The following is a 25,693-nucleotide window of genomic DNA, read 5'->3' as shown; positions in this document are numbered from 1 at the left end:
TTGTTACTGTCCCTTTAAGACTGACATATGTAAATGAGCTTTGTTCTGATTGGCTATGCTGTATAGTGCCTCATTTAAAGAGCTGCAACTGCAAAACTCCTTATAACTTCAGCGTGAATGTACAGGGCTTAACTGTAGGCTTGAATAGGCGGATATATGTAAATGCACAGCTTTTGTGACATCGCAAAAAAAGCTTAGTTTCCATATATGGGCTGTGGAGTGAATGGGACATTGTGAAACTGTAATAATGTTTACATTTTGTCTTATGCAAAAAAAATTGGCCACCCCAGCCAAATAATGCTTTGTTGATGTTAAAAAGTGAAAATGAAAGATTTAAAAAAAATACACAATATATATATATATTTTTTTTTTTCAAGAAGTGAAACTCAAATAAATAGAAACTGTGCTCTAGAATTTGCTGAAAAATGTCATACTTGACTGTAAATAAAGGTGACCTGACTAGTGAGTGCGAGTCAGAAGTCATGTTGAACATCTCTTGTAGACACTGATAACTTCTAATTAATAACAGATAATGGGAAAATCATTCCTGGTGACTCTGCTGCAGCAATAATTGACATTGCTGGTGGTGGAAAAGCAGAAACGGCTGAGTTGAAGCCCTATAAAGATCAAGGCCGGCAGGCTTCATTTCAGAGACTGGCTCAAATCATAACCACCTTTCATAGCTTTGTTTGTGGAAGCTCGTCGATGTTCTGCCCTGACTTTCTGCTTCTTAATCAGTGCAGGCAGAAGAGCGTTTGAAAAGCAGCCGTTCATCACCGTAATGGAAACGTATTGATTGTGGCGCAATATGCCTCTGAAATAGTAATGAAGCAATTGAGAAATCGCAGAATGAAAGCCATGAGGGGATTTCAGGGGTCCAGAGCTCAGGCTGTGCTGATGGATATTGCGTTGTGCTGTGTGTATGTGTGTGTGTGTGTTTGTATGTTGCCCTCTAGAATTAATACAAACACACAAAAAAAACCTGGATAAAACTGTTTCATAAAATTGTTTTCTTTGCTCAACACTTTGAGACATTTGCAAAACTGCATTTAGATTTCTATGAGCTTTTTTGAATGTGTTTGATTACTTTGATCATGAGAAGCAGAAAATGCAACCAACTTCTAAGACTGAACTTTGAAAGTGGGGAAAAATATCTCCTGAAAAGAATGGAAGCTGTAGTAAGGGTGGACATGCTAAATACTAAAATTTGATGATATATTCAGTTGTTACAACTATGTAATTTTTCATTAAATATATCATCACTATTCAAAAAATATAAGCAGCTCCAAAATGGCAAAGTAAAAACATTCTTAGCTCTTAATGTAAGATAATGTAAAGCAATGTTATTCCAAGTGTTTTTGGTACATTTATATCAGTGTATTTGGTACATTGGTACATTGGTACAGTGTATTTGGTACATTTATATCAGTTTGTTTTATATAAAGGGCCATACTTTTTTTCAAATGACATGGAAAACAAAATCAGAAAAAATAGAGATACTTGGGGTTTTTTGGACAGTGATGATATTGTGGCATAGAGTAAGACAGAGTGGAGGCCTTGATCCTGCTGTGAGTAGTGCTCTTTTATTGAAACACCAGCAGAAACACACATACAAAACACTGAACTCATCCGCCATAGGCTTCCACCCCATGGGGACCAACCCCCAACACAAAACACCCATACCTCTGACAACAGAGTGTATTTAAATGTACTTAATAATCTGATCATAATCAGATTTCTGCAGTTATCTGATTACTGAAATGGTCATGTAAACAGCATACTCCGATTTCTTATATCGGAGAAATCCAATTACCGGACCGCGGAACTGGAAATGAGCAAGCAGTGTTGCCATGAGATAGCAGCAAAATACATTTGGAGTGATGCTGAAACCAACTACATTCTTGACAAAATCAAGGACTTAAATATTTTTCATCTTCCAGATGATGTACGGTTATAATTTCAATTAACACGTCTTCTTCTGTGAGTTTATTGGCCGGTTGCAAAGCAGAAATCTGATTACTGCCTGACTCATGTAGACCTGGAGTTTCCCCATTATCTGATTACTCAAGTGCATGTTGATCAGAGTACTGACAAATCTGACTTTCTACAGTTATCAGATTAGTAAGTGCATGTAAATGCACTCACAGAATAACACAGCAACTACATACACACACTTTTAAAGTACCAGACAACAACATAATAAAAACATGCCCATTTTGTGGGGATTATGCGCCTCCTATGAGCCTCTACAGCAGTGTGGGACGTTACTGTATGTTTCCTGATGTTAAAAAATGAATAACTTATACTTAATAGCCCTTTCAATTAAATAAATGGGCCACTGGCTTTTGCACACTACTGTAGGTATAGAGCAGGCATGCTCAGTCCTGGTCCTGGAAATCTACCACCCTGGAAAACAGATCCAACACACCGAGCTCATTCAGACCCACATGAGGTCCTTCATTACCTGAATTAGGTGTCTTTGAGTAGGTTTGGAGCTAAACTCTACAGGGTGGTAGATCATCAGGACCAGGATTGGGCAACCTCTTGTGGCTGAACGCTATCAGATCCTCTCAGCAACGTTCCAACTGTTAGTTTAAAGTCATAACAGAAGAGTAGAGGCTGTTCCTGCAGTAAAAGTTAACAATCTATTAATACCTTTGATTTCAGAAGAAACGATGAACAGATATCTAGAAACCTTTGGGCATACAGTGCATCTCTGCAACAAAACTTGTTTTATAAAAGACCTCTAATTCTTCAAGGAGCTGAAAGCAGCTCTTCAGCGATATCACTCCTAAGAATCCTTTTTAGAACCTTTATTTTCACAAGTGCACTTCTGTGCTAAACCCACCTGTGTCCAAACTCCAAGTGTCTATCCAATCAGTCCATAGAACTGACTTCCATCAGTCCAGCAACGAGAACGTCTGGGGACAACCATGAGAAACTCTGGGCTAAATGTGGGCAGGAACTTAGACTTCAACAGTGTCTGACCGAAAACAAGCCTTTATGTTGCTGAAAGCTTTTCTTTTAATCAAGCAAAAGCAAACCTACAGAGCCCTTCTGGTGACATCTGGTGTACATAAAAATAATGCATGGCCACGTCATATTAACATGTGGGAACAGGATCCTAATCCATGGCTATGACTTAGTAAGGCATGGGAATGAGATCATGCCTTATTAAGCTGTGGTCAAGGCTTAATTATCTCATTCCCATGCCTTACTAAGTTGTGGCAATGACTTATTTATCTCAATAAAACAAAGCATCAAAAAGCCTCGAAATGTTTGCTCTAGTAACTTGATTAATATCAGACCAGTTGTACCACTCTGCCATGACCGCACCTTAGGTCTAAAACTAGGACTGCTTAACGTAAGATCTCTCGCACCTAAAGCCGTCATTGTTAATGAAATTATTACTGATCACGACTTTGATGCTCTGTGTCTAACAGAGACGTGGATTAGACCTGAAGAGTACTTAGCTTTAAATGAAACCATGGGTGGAGGCATAGCAACCATTTACACCAATACTTTAGGAATAAACCAGTAAGCAGACCATAATTTCTCTTCCTTTGAAATTCATCTGCTCAATGTTAGCAATCAAGGAACAATTGAGAGCTCATTTTCACTTATCATAATCTACAGGCTGCCGGGGCCTTACTCTGAGTTTTTACAGGAATTTACTGACCTGTTATCTAGTTTAACAACAATCTCGAATAAAGTAATAATTGTTGGAGATTTTAATATCCACATAGACAAACCACAGGATCCGCTAAGTAAGGCATTTGTATCTATTTTAGACTGTTTTGGCTTCACTCAAAATATTATGGGGCCTAGTCATTACTGTAACCACACTCTAGACTTAATATTGACCTTAGGTGTAGACATTAAGCATTTGGCCATCCTTCCTCAGACCACAGCAGTGTGACTACTTAATCTCACATGAAATCAGTTTTAGTCGTAATATATGTTCATCCACACGCTATAGTGTTAAACGTACTATAACATCGTCTACACCCAATAGCTTTATTGAAAACCTTCTAGATCTTTCTTTAAAATTAGTTGTCCGTCTGAACCTAATGAATTAGATGTGCTGACAAAATGTTTGGAAGACACATTTCGCTCCATGGTACAATGACCATACTCGAGCTATGAAACAGAATGTTAGGCGATTAGACCGTAAATGGCGTCGGACTAAACTTGAGGTTTTCCAATCTGCCTGGAAGGAGAGTCTTATAGACTATAGAAAAGCACTAAAGTCAGCACGTTCAGCCTATCTCTCGTCAATGATTGAAAATAACAAGAATAATCCTAGGCTACTATTCAGTACTATCTCTAAATTGACTAATAATCAAGCAGCTACTGAAGCCCAGATACCATCAGCCTACAGCAGCATTGACTTCATGAACTTCTTCAGTAATAAAATTGAATCGATTAGGCACAAAATTCAAAATGCGCAGCATTGCAGTGCAGCATCCTATAAACCTAATCTAGATCTAGAGTGCAGTATAACCACTACAGAGACGCTGGAGTCTTTTACTTTACTCCATCAAGCAGAGCTTGTCCAAATTATTTCATCTTCAAAAACAATAACTTGTATACCAGATCCAATTCCTACAGGTTTACTTAAAGACGTTTTGGCAGAAATAACCAAGCCTTTTCTATCTATAATAAACTCTTCTCTCAGCCTCGGGTATGTTCCAAAATCTCTTAAATTAGGTGTAATTAAACCCTTAATAAAGAAACCTAGTCTTGACCCCTCTGAGTTATCAAACTATAGACCTATTTCAAATCATCAGTTTCCACTGCTATGCCGATGATACACAGTTGTATATTTCAGATGAACCAGAGGACAAAATTGAACTTAATAAGATAGAGGACTGTGTCAAAGACATTAAAGACTGGATGTCAAGTAACTTCCTCTTACTAAACTCGGACAAAACAGAAGTTCTTCTTCTTGGTCCAAAAGCTGCTAGGGATAATCTGCCTACGTTTACTCTTAATCTCAATAGTTTCCCAATTGCACCAGGCACATCTGTAAAAAGGCTTGGTGTCACGATCGAACCCGATCTGGCCTTCGATGAGCATATTACCAATATTACCAGAATAGCTTTCCTCCACCTGCGTAACATCGCTAAATTAAGAAATGCACTGTCGCTACAGGATGCAGAAACGTTAGTTCACGCCTTTATCACGTCCAGGTTAGATTAATGTAACGCTCTGCTTTCTGGTTGTTCCAGACAAAACCTTAACAAGCTTCAGTTAGTCCAGAAAGCTGCAGCCAGAGTTCTCACCAAAACCAGGAAATTTGACCACATTAGCCCAATTTTGTGTACCTTACATTGGTTGCCAGTTAAATTCCGCATTGAGTACAAAATTCTTCTACTGACATATAAAGCTTTGAATGGCCTTGCTCCTCAGTACCTCAGTGACCTTATTTCCTATTATCAACCAACACGCCCACTTAGATCACAAGGTGCGGCTCATTATTAGTACCCAGAATAAATCTGGGAATGTTGGTGCTGAACTAACTATCTGTCCCCCTTATAAACTGGTGATCAACAAAAATATTTTGATGCCATTTTGTTCACATTTTCCAAGGACATTCCATCAATTTTTCAAAATTCCTGCCTAATTAAATGGCTAAGATGTAAACAATGCCATTCAGAGTGATTTGATGTGAAATGCTCCATTCTAGAGAAACTTACCCAGCCAAATTGTCAACAGTGTTGGTGATGGGAACTAGATGTCTATAGATGAAGAGTTTAATTTCTTTAATAGTTACATCAGAAAGTTATTACATGGATGAGTTATGAATATAAGGGGCTGATGTTTGAGACATTCTTCTACAATAGTTCAGAGGTAGGATTAGAGCCTGAAATGTATTTTGTATGCATAAATAAAAATACATTTACAGTGGAGAGGTACATGCAGGGTGTTCTAAGGCAAAGTAGTCCCTAAAGAACTGTTAGTTTTTCCAATTTGCTACAATTTTATCATTATCAGCATTGCATGTAAACACCTATTAAACATATATAGGTTCACTGGTCATTTCAGATAGTAAATGTAATGGCTATATTTAGGTTGTAGACATTGTGACCACTGGTTACCATCACCATCACTGTAAAGATATCAGTGTGGTTAAGTTCCTCCACAATGAACCATTTCACATCAAACCACTCCGAATGATTTTGTTTACAACTTCGTGATACAATTATGCAGAATTTCTGGAAAATTGCTGCAATTTCCCTTTAATTATATCAATCTATCAGCTTGTGGTCATTAGCTGGTACTAACTGACATTCATTCTTGTATCTACGTGTGTGTGTGTGTGTGTGTGTGTGTGTGTTGGGTGTTTGTGAACTGCGATTCTCTTTGTGCCCTAAACCACCAAACCCACTAAGCTTGGTGAACAGAGAAACATCTGTTAGGCATGCCATTGCTCATGCCATTCTCCGTAGTCATGACAAACACACATATTTTTCCTCTGCAATAATTGAGTAAAGCTGCCTTTGTTGTGCTGAACCTTTCCCGGCCTCAACTGCAGCTATTACTTCATCATTATTCCAGCCTGAAACCATTCTGTCTGCAGGTAGAAGCTACAAAAGGACATGCACATTAGAACACAAAGCACAACAAAAACATCACACGCATTGTCAGTCATATCAAAACCTGCTTTTTTGTGCTTATGTTGTCTACAACATTTTAAAACTTCAGCTGAATGGGTCAGTAGACATGCTCCAAAGTGACTGCTGTTGTGACGATGACTTTTCTGTTCTGATATTGTTTCCCTTGAGCAGCTAAATTACATATAGTACTGGTGTGGGATCAACTCTTAAAGGGCCCATATCATACATTTTCATTGTGTTTTATGTTCCCTGTGAGGTCCACTTTTAACATTTGTGTGGTTTTATGTACCAAAAAATCTTATAAATCCCAAAACTCATGACTATTTTCCAGCCTCTTTCTATCCCTTAGTATGAAACAGACTTTACACTTGTTCTTTTTTTTGCCTGTCTCAATTGGTGTGACAACTGCTATATTCATGCTTTTATTTTTGACCATATTTGGACTGTAATTTTGATTAGTTTTATGTAATATGTGGAGTTTTGATGAGTTTTATGTAATATGTACACATTATTAATGTTTAAAAATGCACATACAGCCTATATATGGACAATAAACTGCAAAAATAAACAAAAGAAAACACACACACACACACACACACACACACACACACACACACACACACACACAGTAAATTTAAAATGTAAATAAATGTAAAAAAAACAGAATGCAATCATTTACACATATCATAGATCCAAATTTTATTCACCATAGAACATAGAACACATATCAGTTGTTGAAAGTGAGAATTTTACCATTTCATGAAAAACATTAACTCATTTAGAACTTGATGGCAGCAACGCATCTCAAAAAAGTTGGGACAGGGGCAACTAAAGGCTGGAAAAATAAGTGGTACTAATAAAAAAAACAGCTGGAGGAGTAATTTGCAACTAACTCACAGGACTGGGTATAAATAGAGCGTTTTAGAGAGGCAGAATCTCTCAGAAACAAAGATGGACAGAGGTTCACCAATCTGTGAAAAACTGTGTCTAAAATTGTGGAACAATTTCAGAAAAATGTTTCTCAAAATAAAATTGTGAAGACTTTGGATATCCCACCATCTACAGTACATTATATCATCAAAAGATTCAGAGAATCTGGGTAAATCCCTGTATGCAAGGGACAAGGCAGACAGTCAATATTGGATGCTCGTGATCTTCAGGCCCTCAGGCAGCACTGCATTAAAAACAGGCATGATTCTGTACTGGAAATTACTGCATGGGGCTCAGGAACACTTCCAGAAATCATTGTCTGTGAACACAGTTCACTGTGCAATCCATGCAAGTTAAAGCTGTATCATGCGAAGAAGAAGCTGTATGTCAACATGATCCAGAAACGCCGCCGTCCTCTCTGGGCCAAAGCTCGTTTACAATGGACTGAGGCAAAATGGAAAACTGTTCTGTGGTCAGACAAATTAAAATCTGAAATTCTTTTTGGAAACCATGGACACCATGGACTGCAGACTCAAGAGGAGAGGCCTGCAGTCCAGACCAATGGTAGACGTGGCCCTGTCCCAACGTTTTTGAGATGCGTTGCTGCCATCAAGCTCTAAATGAGTTAATGTTTTTTTTTTATGAAATTGTAAAATGTCTTGCTTTCAACATCTTATATGTGTTCTATGTTCTATTATGAATAAAATATGGGTCTATAAGATTTGCAAATCACTGCATTCTGTTACATTTAATTACATTTTACACAGCGTCCCAACTTTTTTGGAATTGTATATATATACACACACACACACACGTTTATAGGTTAATAATGTTGTGTGTATATATATCCTTGTCTTGCTCTAATAACGAACAGCTGAAAGCTGCAGAGCAAATTTTCTTCTTTTGTTTATTCACCTGTTTAATTTGTTGTTCATCACACATGTGGTTGTCTCACATGATGTTATTGATTAGGATGTGTGCATGTATTCATTCACATTAATGACAGATTTGAGCCAATTACCTACATGAATGTGAACCAAAAACAAGTAAGCAATGTGGCTTGTAATGTGAACAGAGCCAAAAGAGATGGTGGAAAATGGTCATGTAAAAATGAACGAATGATACATAATCCCGTATTTGACAAGAGCTTGAGGAAAATTTCCAATCCTCAGTTAGGAAAAATCAAAGAAAATGCCCCCTCCATTGGGAAATCCTACATGGAAAGTTGGGATGGTGTTCTTAACTGCAAGCTGAGCGTATGATATCAAATCAACATGGCTGCTTACACTGTCAGCAGGAATGAAGTACAACTTATATATATATTTATATATAGTAGATTATAGTAGTATTTACTTTAGACTAATCAACATACAGACACAGTAGCTAATTTCAACTATATCACTAACCATAAAGTTCAATGTAAACATTAAAGTTATCACTCATTTTCACTAACATTAGATAAATAGCTGGTTGCTAATAATATTTTCTTGGAGTTGTCCATATTTTCCCACTTTGTAGCTGATGATGTATTTCTAAGCTTCCAAGTTCAGTTAAACATAATTTATAAAGTTGCTACAAGATTTTTTAGAACAGCAAAGATATTTTACTGTACGCCCACACGAGCCTATGTTCTCCATACGGTCTCTGCAGGCTTGTTCAGACACTGATAGCTGTGTGTGGTGAGAAGCAAACAGAAGGGTGTGTGTGTGTGCGAGTGTAGGCACATATGTAGCGTGTGTGCAGCGTGCTGTGCAGGGGGATCAGCATGGTCCCCGAGCCCCCGCCTCCTCCAGACGTTTGTCTCTGATGTTAATTACACTGATCTGGGTCGACACGGACCGACACAGCTCAGGGGCTTTACAGAGTTTCATCACAAATGTATGCACACGCAACACACACGCACGCACACACACACACACATGCTCATACCCTCCCTCCCCCCAACACACACGCACACACACACACACACACACACACACACACACACACTGTACACCGATTTGTAAAAGTGTAACATCAGTCTTGCACCAAACCCTCTTCTCACTAAAACAGTGTCTGAACAGGAGAACCAAAAAACACTTTTATCATTAATGTACATTAGCATAACAGGCTTTTTGGTGCATTATAAAATAAAAAATAAAAACAAAATAATGGAGTGATGAGCTGCTTTTGGTAAGCTTTTTAGAGACAGAGAGAGGGAGAGAGAGAGAGAGAGAGAGAGAGAGAAGAGAAGAGAAGAGAGAAGAAGAGTGGAGAGAGAACAAGAGACAGACAGAGACAGAGAGAGAAGAGAAGGGGAGCAGAGAGAGAGAGAGAGGGATAGGGAAAGAAAGAGAAATGACAGGGAGTAAAGAGAGATGGAGGAGAGAAGACGAGAGAGAGGAGAATGAAAGAGATGGAGAGAGGAGAGACAAAATGACAGAGAGAGGAGATGAGAGAGGGAGAGAGTGAGAGAGAACGAGGGGAATCGAAGAAATAGTAAAGAGAGAGATAGAGGAGAGAAGGAGAGAGAGAAAGAGGAGTAAAGAGAGAGAGAGACAGAGAGGTGAATGTAAGAAATAGTAAAGAGAGATAAAAGAGGGAAGGAGAAAGAGAGAAAGAGGAGGTAAGAGAAAGAAAGAAAGAGAGAGAGAGAGAGAGAGAGAGAGAGAGAGAGAGAGAGACAAAGAGGGGAATGGAAGAAATAGTAAAGAGAGAGATAGAGGAGAGAAGGAGAGAGAGAAAGAAAAGGAAAGAGAAACCCAGACAGGAAAGAGAGAGAGAGAGAGAAATGAGAGAGGGAGTAAAGAGAGATAAAGGAGATGAGAGAGGGAGTAAAGAGAGATAGAGGAGAATGAGAGAGAAAGAGAAGAAAGAGAAGGCATGGCAGCAAGAGAGAGAGGAGAGAGGGGAGAGAGGGGAGAGCGAGAAAGAGAAAATTGACAGGGGTAAGGGAGAGTGAGGGAAGAGAGAGAGATGGAGACAGACAGTGGGAGGACAGAGAGAGAGAGAGAGAGAGAGAGAGAGAGAGAGAGAGAGAGAGAGAGAGGAGAGCGGGAAAGAAAATTGACAGGGGGAAAGGAGAGAGAGGGAAAAGAGAGAGAGAGGGAGAGAGAGAGAGAGAGTGAGTATCTAAATGCCTGTCCTATCTAAAAAGCACATTCAAAAGCTTCAGATGTGGGTCAGCTCGTCTTACCATGGCAGCCTTCGATCACCACCACCCCCCGCCGCCCCCCTCCCTCACTCTCCCTCAGAAGTTAATGTGACCCAAATATAAACAATATCAGGGCCAGAAAAAGAAGCTCAATGCAGAACAGAGAGAAATGAGGACCGTGAGCTCTGAGTTTACAGCACAGTATTATACATAGCAAAGTCACAGATAAAAATATAAAGTAAAAATAAAGACAAAGAGTCTACTAATATAATGAATACTGTAATATACGGCCATGACAGCACCATGAATATAGCGCAAAAAAATAACATCTTGGAAAATGAAATCATCTTAAATGTAGGCAATATATCCAATATTTATTATTATGACATCATTGAGAAAATGTTTTAAGTAGGGGTATATTGATATTGCAATTATGATGCTGAAACCAACACATTCATGTTTATGAAGTGTAGAAATTGGGAGTACATCTGCATGGAGATGTAACATATATTTCTGTAGGGTTATTAATGCAGTAAAATGAAAGATATTGCAGTGCAGTAGCCCAGCATTGCCCAAATGTTCTGCTCTTCCAGAATACAATAAATGCATTATGAAATATTGGTTGGAAATATTGGCCAAACCTAAAGGCGAGTCTGATGTCAATACATTTTTAGAGCAATTATCTGCCAAAACCAAAATGATTCCCATATTATCATACATTCCTAATTATAGGATTAATTGGTAACACTTCACTTGAACCCAGCTACATAACACTGATATAAGCATGCCATAAACAGGTCAGATATTCTTCAGTAATATAACAGTGTCATGTTAGCTCGACCAGTAATAGTTATGACAGATGCCCTAATGACATGACAGCATGTATCACGTGCTAATTTATGCTGAGTATCCTCTAATTGCATCACATATCATAACATACAGTCGTACAGAAATAATTACATGTTCTGTTTAGTTTCTAGGTGAAAGGTTACACATCCTCTGCAGAGAACACACTTAAATATGGCATTTTTCTGCTAATTTTAGGGCTGAGTTTAACATACTGGAAAAAAATTAATTGTAAATGGTGCCATATGTTTGATATAACCTTTTTTAGTATGTTAAATTCAGTAATTGTGTATTCCAATGTGTAGAAGTGTGTTCTCTGTAGAGGATGTGTTAACTTATTTTCACTTAGTAAATCAACAGTGTCATTTGACCAGGGGCGCCCAAACTTTTACAAATGACTGTACGTCATAACTTTTAACGGTAATGGTAACATGACATTGTTACATTCCTGTACATCAGTATATGACATCATCATAACATACATGTTGATGTTATGTTGCAGGGTTCAAGTCAAGTGATACAGATTTATCAACTTATTTCTAGACATTTTTACTTAATTTTGAATATTTTTATCTAGTGAATCACTGATTGGCAGACAATTTTACTTATTTCAAGCATTAACAATTTTCCAACAATCTCTCAATGAGAAATATTGGATATATTGCCTACTTTTAAGATGCTTTCACTTGCCGAGATGCCGTTTAGCGGTGCATCCACGGTGGTATAATTCTCATCTGAAATGATTCTCTTGGAGCGATGCCATAGAAGAACCACTTTTGGTTCCATAAATAATACTTAGTTGAATGGTTCTTTAAAGAACCAAAAGTGAGATGTGAGCATGTATAGAAGCTTTTTGAAGTTTGAGAAACTTCCACATAATGTAAAAGTTCTACAGCAATTAAAGGATTTCCCAAAAACTACGCATCTAAGACCTTCTGAAACCTCTGCTGTCAGGTCTTAGCCCTTCGCCTTTATTGACTGAAGAAGAGCTCTGCTCAACTCTTGTTTTCCCCTTTTTTCCCCTGGCAGCTCTGTGAGTCATCTAAGGACAGATGGTTACTAGCTCTATCGGCCTTGCGGGGGTCATCCTGACGGCGATCGTTTACAGTGAGTCTGTTTCAGGCTCTGCTTTAATTAGCACTGTGGATGTTCCCAAAATAAACGGTGGTTCAAACGCCATGGGTGAAGCGCATTTTTTGTCTCCCGTGCTGTGCAATGTGACTTACCCAACAGCAGCCAAATGAATCCTGCTTTTGAGAGTTTAATGCATGTCTAACTACCGTCATGGGCAGATATATGCACACAAAGCTGGAGATGGATACAGGTCATCTCTTCACTTGGCCTTTGTGTGAGTAAGCCATCATAGACTACCGGTTAGAAAACTAACAGCGTAGCCATGACAACACGATGGAACTGTCTTACCTGATACTCAATGGACCTCAATCTTGTATTGTGAACCTCAGTCCTTTCATTTGACACTGCAGAAGATGAGTGGGAGCTACGTTTGCACAGCTGCATTGTTTGTACTCTTGACATGCAAATGCAAATCTACTGCACTCTACACTGTAAAAAAATAAAAAAAAAAAACCGTATACATAGACCCTTTTTTCACCCTGTCGTTGTTAATTCATAGAAATAGACTGTAAATTTACAAAAACTAGTGATCACCTTTACTTCACAGACTTTTGTATTGATTTCAGTGGTTGTTGCTGTTATTACTATGGTAAAATAGTGTAGGTCAGAATAGCTAACTGAACTAGAGAAAGTGTTGAATTATAGTAAAAAGGAGCATGTCTAAAAATTTAAATGACTAAGTTTACAAATTTGTATGATTACTGTGAAAACATATTTTTACTCTTTTACTGTTAAATAACAGTAAACTGTTTTGTCTGGCTCCTCCTTTTTTTTACAGTGAATGCTATGGAAGAATGAATGAACTCTGATAATTAGCACAGAACTGATACAGAATTCTTACATAATTTACAGTAAAAAAAAACTATCCTAGAATTCTCTACAAAAATAAAATGTAAAAACTAATGACAATATTACTACAAAATATGCAAGATTTTCTGGAAAAAAGTGTATGTGTATGTCAGTGCATTATAGGAACATAATGCATAAAATAACCATAATAGAAAAGTGAGATACTACCTATGTATGTGTATGTGTGTGTGCCTCTGTGTACATATGTATTGAATTGTTGTTATTATAGATTATTGTTGTGGGCAGTGCTATAAAGTTATGCATCAATTTGCAGTTGGCATCGTGCTCATATTAAGAACTGTGGGTCTATGCTGCTCTACTCTTTGGGAAAAATGAAAACATTGGTAAACAAAACAAAAAGTTCTATTTATTTGCTGACTTTAACGTATTGGAAGAAAAAAAAGGAAAACATTTCAAATGTGCAATGACTTTTGCACAGGCTAACTTTTATGTGTATTTTTTTTACCTAATATGTTAAATTTAAGACATAAACTGTAATTGTGAAAAAGCACAGAAGTGTGAACTCTGCACTGTAAGAAATGGTTTGTAAGTTCAAACTAAAAACACTTCATGTGGTAACAAGTAAATTGGGTGGTTTTATTCAAACTAAATCAATACAATGAATGAATGATTCTTTCAATCAAAGTAATTTTTGAGTAGAATAAAACTAGTTCATTTACTTGTTAACACGGAAATTTTTTAGGTTGAACTGATGAACAATTTTTTACAGGGTGTGGAAGATTTGTACATATTTTCACTTAGAAAAGCCACAAAACATGTCATTTGACCAGGGGCAACCAAACTTTTGCGTAGTACTGTATGTAACAACACCAGCTACTCAAACTATAGGCTACTGCCAAACTACCAAAGTGACACATTTAATGAAGCTTGATTGTGTGTGTGGGGTATTTTGGTGAGGTTGCCAGTCTTATGGTGGCAGTTCAGTGTGCAGCAGTGTTAGCTTGTATGTAGGAATATTTGGATTTGCACTACGTAATGATCTTGTAAGTCAGAGGATACAGTGACATTCAGGCATAAATGCCCAACCCCATTTCACCCCTTGCCCCTACCACTTAGCCCTACCCCTCCGTTTTTACGCATTCACGTCTAGGGGTAGGGTGTCCCAATTTTGTTGAGATGGAGGGGTAGGGTGAAGTGTTAGGGCTATGTGGACCTCCAAATGGAGGTTTTTCAGAGGCACACTCCAAACGGAGTGTTATGAGAAAAAATAAAAAACTGCTAAGATGGCTGCACAAGCAACCAAAGAAACCCACAAATGTATTTTCTCCTTTAAAAAATTATGATAACCATTGTATTATCTTAGTTTAATGACATTTCAATGTATTATGGTCCTTTTTTTCAAAACAAGCATAAAAATCGCTAGTAGGACGCTGATATCTCAGTAGCTAGTTAGCTAAATTTCTCATTCCACCTTAAATGGATACATTCTGGTTACATTCTGGCACCTTAGGCATCAAAAATTCTGCTCCATTTAAGGTGGAATGGGAAAATGTGAACAAGAAGCTGGCGAATAGTTGACTTCAGCTTCATATCACTGAAGAATTAGGGGTGGGTGATAATAAATAACTGTCATATCCCGCCCTCTTTGAAGGCACAACGCCCTAAATTTAGCTAAAGCCCAGCAGTGAGGTTGCTGAACTTTACCCTCCTCTGCTGTCACTGCAGACTGGCAGCGTCACCCACAGAGCAGCGCTAATAGCCTGATAATGAAGTAATGTTCTTTATTTGAAGGTTGTCCCATTTCATAGGGGTTAGATTTCAACCACTGCAACTTGTAACTCAGTTTCAAGGTGCAAGGTGACACTCGAAAACAAGGGGTAGGGGTAAAAATATGAAATGGGATTGGGCCTAGATATATGTGTGACAAAGTGTATCGGATTTGGACCATTTCAGCACAGCACAGGGCTCGATGGCAATAATTTTCAAAAATGCAATTCATTTTTTCTCATTAAAAAACAGCTTTAACTTGGTTGAGTTCCTAATACGGGCATGACACCAGCTACAAAATGACAACACAGCTTCAGAGGTCAATAGCTACAGTGTTTGTAGAGTGTGGCTCTCACAAGTCATTGGGTAGCGGGTCCCGATGTAAGTGCACTGTGCTGTGGTATTTCATGCTGGCAAATAAACATCACCTGTTGTTGTGTCAAATAAAGTAAAGGCAACTGAATTGACCTTCATAGCACTTTACTATAACGGTTTTAGCCTTTTGCACTCTTTAGAATAAAGTTTCCTGAAGGAAACTTTATTCTGAAGAACTTTTACATTATGTGGGAGTTTAAGAAGCTTGAAAGATTGAAAGGTTGTTAAGGGAACCAGAAGTGGGACCCTTTTTGGCACCTTTTTTAAGACTGTCATTAGTAGAAATGGGCACTTACTGTAAGCTACGTATTTAATAGCCTTCATCCCATTTACCAGTTATGGGTTTTCCAGTTGAAATCCTCTTCAGCACTATTCACTGGGGCCATGTGTCGCTGTCCATGGTGCTGAAAGTTCCTACGCTATTTGCAGGGCTGGGCAAAATACTTTCAAAGTAGTGATGGCTGAATACTGAATACACTGTACTAAATGTACTCAGTAATGTATTCTGTTACAGTACATAAAAAGCAATGTATTCAGAATACATTCATTTTAGTAAGGCGCATGGGAAAAGCTAATATTTACCTAATTCACACTGTTGCTTGCTGTTACTGGTTGGTTTCTTCATGCAGCTAAGTATTGTGTTAATATATTTCATTAAAACATTTATTTAAATGAAGTTCCAAACATTCTCAGCATTTTTTTCCCTCTTTCATCGCCTGCTTCAGTCCTCTGCTGCACAATCCCCCAAGCAGCACAATACAACGCTGCTGCAACACTCACAAATGCCTTCTATTGAGATTATTAGCTTCATCATCCCTCAAAAGAGCTCAGTAACACTGAGATTACAAACTGACTTCAGTGTTTGTAAAGAAGCCATAAATAGAGGACTTCTTTAGAATTCACCTGACAAGCATGTTTGCTACATGCCATAATTAATAAACTAGCACTGCTATTTATCTGAAGATGCATGTTTTTTTAATTCACTGGATACGTGTTCTAAAAGCATTATCTTAAAAAATTAACTGTATCCAAAATACAGCTTTTTCAAAAGCAACTTGTACTGAATGCAGATAATTTCTGTCTTCTGAATACATATTCTTAATACTTGTATTCCATTATATCCCAACCCTGACTGTATGTTCAAAAGCTTGGAGACACTTTTTTCCCCATCATCAAGCATATTAATAATAAGTTTGCTGTGTGACGTTGATTGCATTCAGCAACAAGTGCATTAGTGAATCAGGTACCAATGCTAGATCTGGTATCGGATGGTGGTCTATCGCTCCAGAGCAGGGATTGACTGGCCATCAGGAGGACTGGGACAAATCCTGGTGAGCCAGCATGTGGGTGGGCTGCTGAGAGAGTGAGACAGAGACAAAAGCATGGTTGTTTCTAATGTAGTCCTATGTAAAAGGAATGGGACAAACCACGTGTGCCAGGGTCACGGGTTTTGGGGGTCATGGTGGGGAAAGAGGGAGCAGTGTAGGTCACCGTGGTGGTAGAGGGGTAGTCTATACAAGAGTCCAGGCTTTGGATTTAATTCCCAGTCCAGCCCTGCTACAGAGAATGCAGTTCCACTGCTCCACAGTCCAGTGCTGGGGGGCTAGGGGGCTTCATAGCCCTCTAGCAGACGCTTGGCATTGGTTGTGGTGACCTTAGACTCAAGTAGGCAAATTCACTAATTGTCTAAGCACGAAAAAACTATTCAGCCCCCATTCAATCTGGGCTCTGATCTTTTATGTGGAGGCTTTAGGGCTGAGAAACAACAGCAAGAACAACAGGAGAGCAACACATGGCACGTCTTTTATCCCCCTGCTCGGAGAGATTGGATGGGATTTTGTGAGGAAACTAAATTGAATTGAAAGGAAACAATGCGCGCTGGACGGGCGCCAGGCTGCTCCGAGGCTTTGCGACTGGGTCTTGCGCGTTGATGCGAAGCTTACGTTACCAATCAGTGTGAACAATGGCTTGTGCGAGAGGAGGGGGCTCGGTGGGGGGGAGGGACGAGGGGTGGTTTTGGTCGGAGAAAGAGAAGGGGAAACGGAACAGAGCGAGCGTATAAGGCAAAACTGGAGGTGAGATCCGTAGCTTCGTCCATCGGGAGACGACCGATGCCTTGAAAGCGGAGAGAGCGGAGGGGTCGCTCGCAGCCCGCCTGGGACAAACGCCAGCTGACATTCGACTGATATTTACGAAAAGGGGGACGCGGTGGACGCTGACCAGCGAGCACGTCGCCTCTTAGAAGAATGGAGGGACGGGACCGTGGCCTTTAGGGACCACCAGGACCGGCTGAAATGACGCTTTTGTGTTTGTCGTTGATGTCTGAGCCCTGAAAGCTCCGCGTGTCCCGAAGGAGCGGACTGAATTCGCCGCTCAGATCGAGCACACAGCTCTGAAGCGTCGGCTGAACAATTACACTACTTGGCTCCGCGCGCTTGACAGGTTGGTAGTTTCTCGTTTGGCTCCTCGCGCTGTGCGCTGGACTTTTGAACCAGTGGACCGCATTCATCTCACCCGACTAAGCCACCTTTGCTGTTTGCTAGCGTTTCCCTGCAGAGCGGCTTCAGTTGATCAGACGCGAATGTGCCTCCAAGTGCAGCCAGTGTGGGCTTAACGGAGTGATTCATTAGCCTGGATGGTTGGCGTGTTGGATGTGATGGAGCGTGTTGTGATGCAGTGAGCTGTTCGTTCTTATTTCTATATTATGCATGTTATCATGTCTGTTTAACAATAGAGTGGATCTGCTGTTGTAGTTCAGATGGATGACTGTAGTGTGGTGGGAGCAGAGGAGGTGTGTAGATAAGGGCCACAGAAAAGAGTAGACCTTCCAAACTGACCATCCAGCACTGGACAGAGCACAGCAACATAATGCCAGTACTGAGAAATACAGACCACATGGATCAGTCAGAGAGAGAGAGAGAGAGAGAGAGAGAGAGAGAGAGAGAGAGAGAGAGTGAATGAATGAATGAAAGAGAGAGAGTGAGTGAAGAAGGGAAAGATGATGGATGGAGGACAGTGCAATGAAAGAGAGAGAGAGGGAGAGAGATAGAGAGACAGAGAGAGAGAGAGAGAAAGACAGAGAAATGGAAATGAATAAAACAAGGAAAGACAGAGTGAATGAAGGGATAAAGAGTGAAGAAGGGAAGAAAAGAGACAGAGAGTAAGGAGAGTGTAATAGAGAGAGAAAGAAAGAAGGAGAGGAATTACTAAAGGAATGATTCAAGAGAATGAAGTAAGGAAAGATGGAAAAAGAGAGATGGAGTGAAGGCGAGTGAGAGAGAGAGAGAGGAGTGAATGAGGGAATGAAAGAGTAAGAGAAGAGAGTGAAGAAGGGACAGAAGACGGATGGTGGACAGTGCAATAATGAAGGAATGAAAGGAAGAGAGAGAAGAAGGGAAAGAAAACAGATGGAGGACGAAAGAGCAGGCGAGAGAGAGAGAGAGAGAGAGATGGAAATAAATAAAACAAGGAAGGAGAGAGTGAAGGAAGAGATAAAGAGTGAAGAAGGAAAGAAAAGAGACAGATTGGGGAGAGCGTAATAGAGATAGAAAGAAAGGAATGAAAGAGAAAAGAGGAGAAGTAATAAAGCAATGATTCAAGAGAGAGTGAAGTAAGGAAAGATAAAAAAGAGAAGTGGGAGTGAGGAAGAGAAAGAAAAAGACGGGAAGAAGAGAGTGATGGAGAGATAGAAAGGAAGGCAAATTAGTAAAGGAATGACTAAAGAGAGAGTAAAGAAAAGAAACATGGAACAAGAGATGGAGAGGAGAAGACTGAAAGAGAGTGAGGTGAAAGAGAAAAGGAAAGATGAAGTAAAGAGAAAAGGAGTAAAAATTGAAAAAAAAAACAGGGATAGTATAGAGCAGGAGAGGAATAAAAGAAGCGAGAGTGAAGAAGGGGAAAACAGAGATGGGATAGAGGAGAGTGATGAAAGAGAGCGAGGGAGGGAAATAAATGAAGGAAGGAAAGAGACAGTGGTGGAAGAAAGAGAGGGAGTGAAGTGTGCAATGAAAGGAGAGAGAAGGCATGAAAGAAGGAAAGAGAGAGAGTGTGCTGGAGGAGATAGGGAAGAAGAGAGATGATGGCTGGGAGTAAAGAGAGAAAGACAAATGAATGTAGGAATGAAAGAGAGAGTGAAGGAGGAGACAAAGGGTGAAGAAGGGTCAAACAGAGAGATGGAATAGAGGAGAGTGATGGGAAGAGTGAGAGAGAAAGAAGAAAGGGAATGAATGAAAGGAGTGATACAGCGGCAGAGCTATGTATGTAAATATATAAATAACTAGAGAGAGAGAGAGAGAGAGAGAGAGAGAGAGCGAGAGAGAGAAAGAGAGAGTGAAGCAGAGGGCAGAGGGATTACAGTGTCCATTTGTTCTGTACACAGCAGCCTCCTTCCAGATGGATGAGTGCTGACAGAGAGTGAGTAGGTGCGACTCAGTGGTGGCCTCTCAATGAGAGTCATTTTTCTGTAGGATTTGGCTCTGAGGCAGCTCCATCCGTTTCATTAGACGCCAAGAGGAGGAGAGGTGCTCAGAACTCCTGAGGATCAGTGTGAGTGCAACAGGGGGCACTCAAAAATATTAATACATTTTAGTTTAAACTTTTAATTTTGCCACTCATTACCATTCAAATCAAACAGAGTAGAGTCAATATTTATAGGCTTTTGTTACCTCAACATAAAATGCAGTTGATCTATGCATGCTTTGCCCACAAATGCATTATTTTGTAGCAACTGTTACTAAAAACTGTTTCTGCGTTGGACATGCATTACAGTACATTGGCAACAAGCCCATTCAGTCTATCCCACCTATTAAAAAATTATAGCCCACTGAGTTTTTTGCAAATAAATATCTAAATTTAGAGAGTTCTGTTAAGCTCAAATGATACTATGTGTTCTAGTTCTAATTCATTTTCCAACTGCTTTAGACAAACAGTTTTGCCTTTATGGTTATTTCATACCATTCTAAAGCATCTAACTGGATAACAACTAGCTTGCTTGCTAGTCCAAGCCCACTGACAGGTCCAAAGTTCTATTACACACGTCTATAACCTAAGAATAGCTCAGTCAGTTTGCACAGAAGTCCCTGTAGTTACTGAATAATAAGCCTTAGTAATAAACCTGGGATTTTAATGGATCAACTTATTGGCTGATATGAAATGATACACGACATTGTTCTGTGCATGTTCCCTCACAAATTATCTACAAGAAATTTAGAAATATGCGCAAACTCTTTTCATGGGAGCTAGCATAAGTGCTAATAATGTTACTAGCTTATCACTTTAGTGAACTCGAATTCTAAAAATAGCAATCGACACATCACTCTATCATTCTACGTTACATTCTGGTGTATTTAGTGGTGGTATAACAGTGCCTGGTGACATTATCTTCACCTAGAAGAGTAAAGAAATTCATAAAATTTGTCATTGGCTTCAGCTGCAAGTGTAACCAAATACAGAGGAGAGCACCATCAAGTACTATTAGGCCCTGCTGGAACTTCTTGAACAGGTAGTTTATCAAAACAATATAAGTGATTCTAAAAATACAGAGTGCATAGAATTTACTTTGGTCTATCTGCGAGTGTTGGCAAAGTCCTGTTTGTACCAGTCATCAGCAGGTACCACAAACCATAAAATGGAACCTTCCTATCTTAGCAAAAAGGGTTCTATATTGTACTAAAAAAGGGTTCTTTTTGCTCACAACAATAGCAGAACCATGTTGTGGAAACATGGTGCTGTGTAGGACAATTTTAATAGGTTCTTCTCATTGAGAAGAAGCAAAAAGAAACATGTAAGCATTTAAATGGATCCTTGAGTCATCATGGTTCTATATATAACCATTAACTTTACTAGAGAACCCTTGAAGAACCTCTTTTTTAAGGGTATACTGGACTTATGGCCAATACAAAAAGCACAGTTCTGGTTTCTGGTGCTAAAGTTTCCAGTACTTAATGCAGTGAAAAAATTCCGTACAATAGCATTTTAAATGTAAAATTGTAAACTGGAAACTTGATCGAAACTATAACCTAAATTCATTTTAGCCACAGTTCTGTAAAGCTTGTCCAGCCTAGCAGGTACCTACCTAACAGCTGCTGCTGAAGACCAGGTTTGTGGGCAGAGCATGGACAGGCCATTGTAATATATGCTGATACATTTTCAGGTAGCAAGTCAAACAGCCTCCTTGGTTGGTTTTTTGAGGACTCCATCAAAACATCATAAACATGATCATAAAAATGTGTGTATCTTCGCTAAGTTGTCGTTGGCCTTAGCTGCAAGTGTTGGCAAAGTCCTGTTGGTACCAGTCATCAGCAGGTACCAAAAACCATAAAATGGAACTTTCCAATCTTAGCAAAAAGGGTTCTATATTGTGCTAAAAAGGAGTCTTTTTGCTTGCAACAATAGGAGAACCATACTTGGTGCTGCGTAGAACCATTTTTTACAGGTTCTTCTCATAGAAAAGGAAAGGAAAAGAACCACATAAGATTTAAATGGCTCTTTGGGTTGTCATGGTTCTATATATAACCACTATCTTTACTAGAGAACCCTTGAAGAACCTCGTTTTTAAAAGTGTTCTGGACTGATAGCCAATACAAAAAGCACAGTTCCAGTTTTCTAAATTCCTTAAAATAGCATATTAAAATGTAGCATTTTAAACTGAAAACTCGATCTAAATTATAATCTAAATTCATTTTTGTCAGAGTTCTGTAAAACTTGTCCAGCTTAGCAACAGCTGCTACTCAAGATCAGGTTTGTGGGCAGAGCATGGACAGGCCAATTTTAATATATGTTGATATATTTTCACTTTGCAAGTCAAAAAGCCTCCTTGATTCATTTTTCTGAGCAGTCCATCAGAACATCATAAACATGATCATAAAAATACAGAGTGTGTCTTGGCTAAGTTGTCGCTGGCTTTAGCTGTAAGTGTTCTATCATGAGCAGATACCAAATACATAAAACTGCAACCTTCCACTCTTGGCAAAACAGATTCTAGATAGTACTATAAAGAGGTTCCTCCACGTAAAAAAACAGGCATTTTTAATATGTTGTTTAGAGAACCACAGACAAGAGGTTTTCCAGTATAGAAACTTACGATTTAACCAGGCAAGAAACACATAAGCATTCAAATTATTCTTTCAGTTTGCCTTTGTTGAGCAGTCGATTCAAACACTATGAACGTGATTACATAAATACAGAGCGTATAGCAGAATTCTGCGACCTGAAAAAACACATAACTGTATTGACAGCTTAATATGGTGGTACTAGGCTAAGTATAATGGACATAATGTGGACCATAAGCCTCTTAGTGAATTCTAAATACGACATATGGGCTGATATGTTGCGATCTGCATCTCTGAATCAAATCAAGTCGACTTTTATTTCTAAATCGGTTCAGAAAACACAAGGAAGATATTGGACATGTCGAACAAACTCATTTTTCAGAGAGCCCGTGGCGGGTATTGGATGTCAGTTTGATGACCTGTCAGTGGTGGGTTTGAGGGATGTGTAATAACCCCGGCATTATGTGACAGACGGAATGGATTATCTTTGTGAGCAATATCGACTGGGCTCCACAGGTCATTGAGGAGAGATGCTGCATGCCTCAATCGTCCAGTGCAGCAGCAGCGCTGGTGGTGGTGGAGGGATCGGCTTGGCTGGAGCACGGCGCTGTGGTGTCACAGCCAGCTGGACGTGCGGGGAATGAAACAGAGGGCGATCGATCCGTTCAGCAAGCACAAGCGCACTGCCCAAGTGGAGATGCATCCACATCCTCATGGGCTGCTGCTGATGATGTAATGGTTCAGAACCCACTTCAGACAGCTCCTCAGATTGCCTGTGTGTGTGTCTGTGTGTTTGTTGTTGTCCTGACTTTGTACAGTTGTAACCTACAGAAGCAACAAAGCATCCCCGGCTTTGTGAAGTGCTTCATACGAAAGCTCCGTGTTTCACCTTTTTAAAATAGAATGAGCAAAGCTATTTATTTTTTTGTAACAATTTGGTAACTGTTAAGGTTAGTCTAAGGGTTAGACCAGGGGTCAGTAACCCAAATGCTAAGAAGAGTCATTTTGTCCTTTCAACAAAAATCAAACCTTGGGGAGCCACATTTTATGTCCATTTTACCATCTAGGCTGTAAATATATCTCAGTATGTGCTGATGTACTAGTATAAAAACATATAAAACATAAAACATCTAATATAAAACGTAATATAAATGAAAATGCAGACCTACTTTACTCTGCTTTGAGCTTAAGCTCAGCTGTAGCTACTTTTCTCGTATCTCTGGCAGGAAACTTTTCCTCAAAAGTAGAATAATTTCTTGTGAAAAGTCTCTCAATGTTTGATTTTTTACAAGGCTGAAGTCGACTTCTCATTCGCCAACTTCTTGTCCGAATTTTCCCGTTCCACCTTAAATGTAACCGCTGCACCATCTTAGGTGGAACAGGAAAATTCAAACAAGAAGCTGGCGAACAAGAAACTGACTACAGCCTCGCGACTTTTTAGTGTTGGACAGTTTTTTTGCAGATTAAACGTTTTAGGAAACCAGCTGGAGTGATTATAAATGCAAATAAGTCCAAATAAGTCCTCCTAAGATTCGTCCCCAAATCACTGATCTTTCTCTTTGATGTTTCATTAGCTACTAGCTAGGCGAGATTGTCTGTGTTGCTATGGTGACCAGCAGTCAGTGCGCCAGTCTTCAGAGTTAAAGGGTGAAATAGCAGTTATAAGCTACATTAACTCCAACGTTTTTGACCGTTTCTTGCTAAAACTGTTAGAATGATCAACAGAGCTTTATTTAACTGCAAAGCAGGATTATTTGGTTTTTCCCTAAAAATCTAATTCTGCTGTGGAGCTGCAACAGGGCAGTAGAACAGCCGCATGTTGCCGACCCCTGGGTCATTTTCTGAAAGTAATCACAAACACTTTTAAGTTTCTTCTTCTTTTATAGATTTCCTTTTATTAGTAAGGGCTTCTTGACAGCCACACATCCTTTCAGACTCATAGTGTTGAGTTGTCTTCTCACAGTGGAAGGATGGACAAAAACTCCTGTGGATTTTTTCAGATCTAAAGCAAGAGTGGAGCTTGATTTTCTCCTCTCTCTCAAAGATGAAAGCTTTAAGTTCTGTTTATCTGCTGGGGACAGTTTAGGTGGTCTACCAGGTCCACTTTTGTTAGGAGTCCCATGTTCTCTGTATCTTTTTATCCTTTTTTTGAACTCCAGTTTTGGAAACTCCTGTTTTTTTCTTATTTTCCTTTTGACTTTCCCCTTCCTTATACAAGTGGATTATCTCATATCTGATCTCCTCAGAAATCTCTCCTGAAAAAAGAAAATCTTGTACTTAATGGCTGGAAATTAAGTAAATGAAGGGTGGTCTTTCATTTTCACTGTACTGAATATTCCTCATCCTTATCTACTGCATGACACTAACCGGTCTGGGAGTGTGAAGGCACGCATATGTTTCCTCTGAGGCCACTATCTTTTTTGAGCTGCTGCTCACGCAGCATTGTAGGGCAGCTGAACGCATTTGGAGGAGAGTGCTGACTGCCCAATTCAGTGTATGTGCACTGGCAGAAGGCCAGGACTGGCCAGCAGCGTGTTGATGGACAGCAGAGAGAAAGTAAGCCATTCTTTGTATCCAGAGAACAGCAGAGCCAATTTGTGCTCTCTTAGGCTCCCAGCAGTGGACAGTTGTGGCATCATCGGGATTTAAACTCGTGTCCCGCTGCCCCGGTTGCGTAAGATTTAAAAACAAATCCTTGTTAGGAACCATCAAAATGTCCCTGCAGCATCAAGAATAAATAAATAAATAAAAAATGAAACGAGGAAAATAACTTTTTCATGTGATCCCATCATCATGGGAACATTCGGTCTACCCAAAGACAGCAGGAGTGAAAAAACACAGTACACCCACGTCAACATACATAACCCCATAAAACACACACGCTTGCACACTCAGCCTGTCGAAGGAAGCCTTTTGTCAGCATTTCACACTGTGTTCAGCTTTTTCGCTCTGCTCTCGTTTCGGTGCTCTGCTCTGCATTCTGCTCTGTTATTTTGACCCCAATTACAGCTGATAATGATGCACAGAAA

The 25,693-nt window shown here is 39.5% G+C and overlaps 1 protein-coding gene across 1 annotated transcript in view; it reads left to right on the top strand.

Moving 5' to 3' along the window:
- Nucleotides 1-17,654: 17,654 nt before the first annotated feature.
- The window catches only part of lrrc24 (leucine rich repeat containing 24), a 49,359-nt gene continuing 41,320 nt past the window's right edge, over nucleotides 17,655-25,693 (top strand). Inside the window, exon 1 of the mRNA XM_036555761.1 lies at nucleotides 17,655-18,057. The gene's annotated coding sequence lies outside the window, so the exon portion shown is untranslated. The remainder of the gene's footprint in view (nucleotides 18,058-25,693) is intronic.

This window comes from Colossoma macropomum, unplaced genomic scaffold (genome assembly GCF_904425465.1).
Source record: "Colossoma macropomum unplaced genomic scaffold, Colossoma_macropomum, whole genome shotgun sequence".
NCBI lineage: Eukaryota > Metazoa > Chordata > Actinopteri > Characiformes > Serrasalmidae > Colossoma > Colossoma macropomum.
Note: the sequence above shows the minus strand (reverse complement) of the source record. Positions and strands in the feature narration are given on the sequence as shown.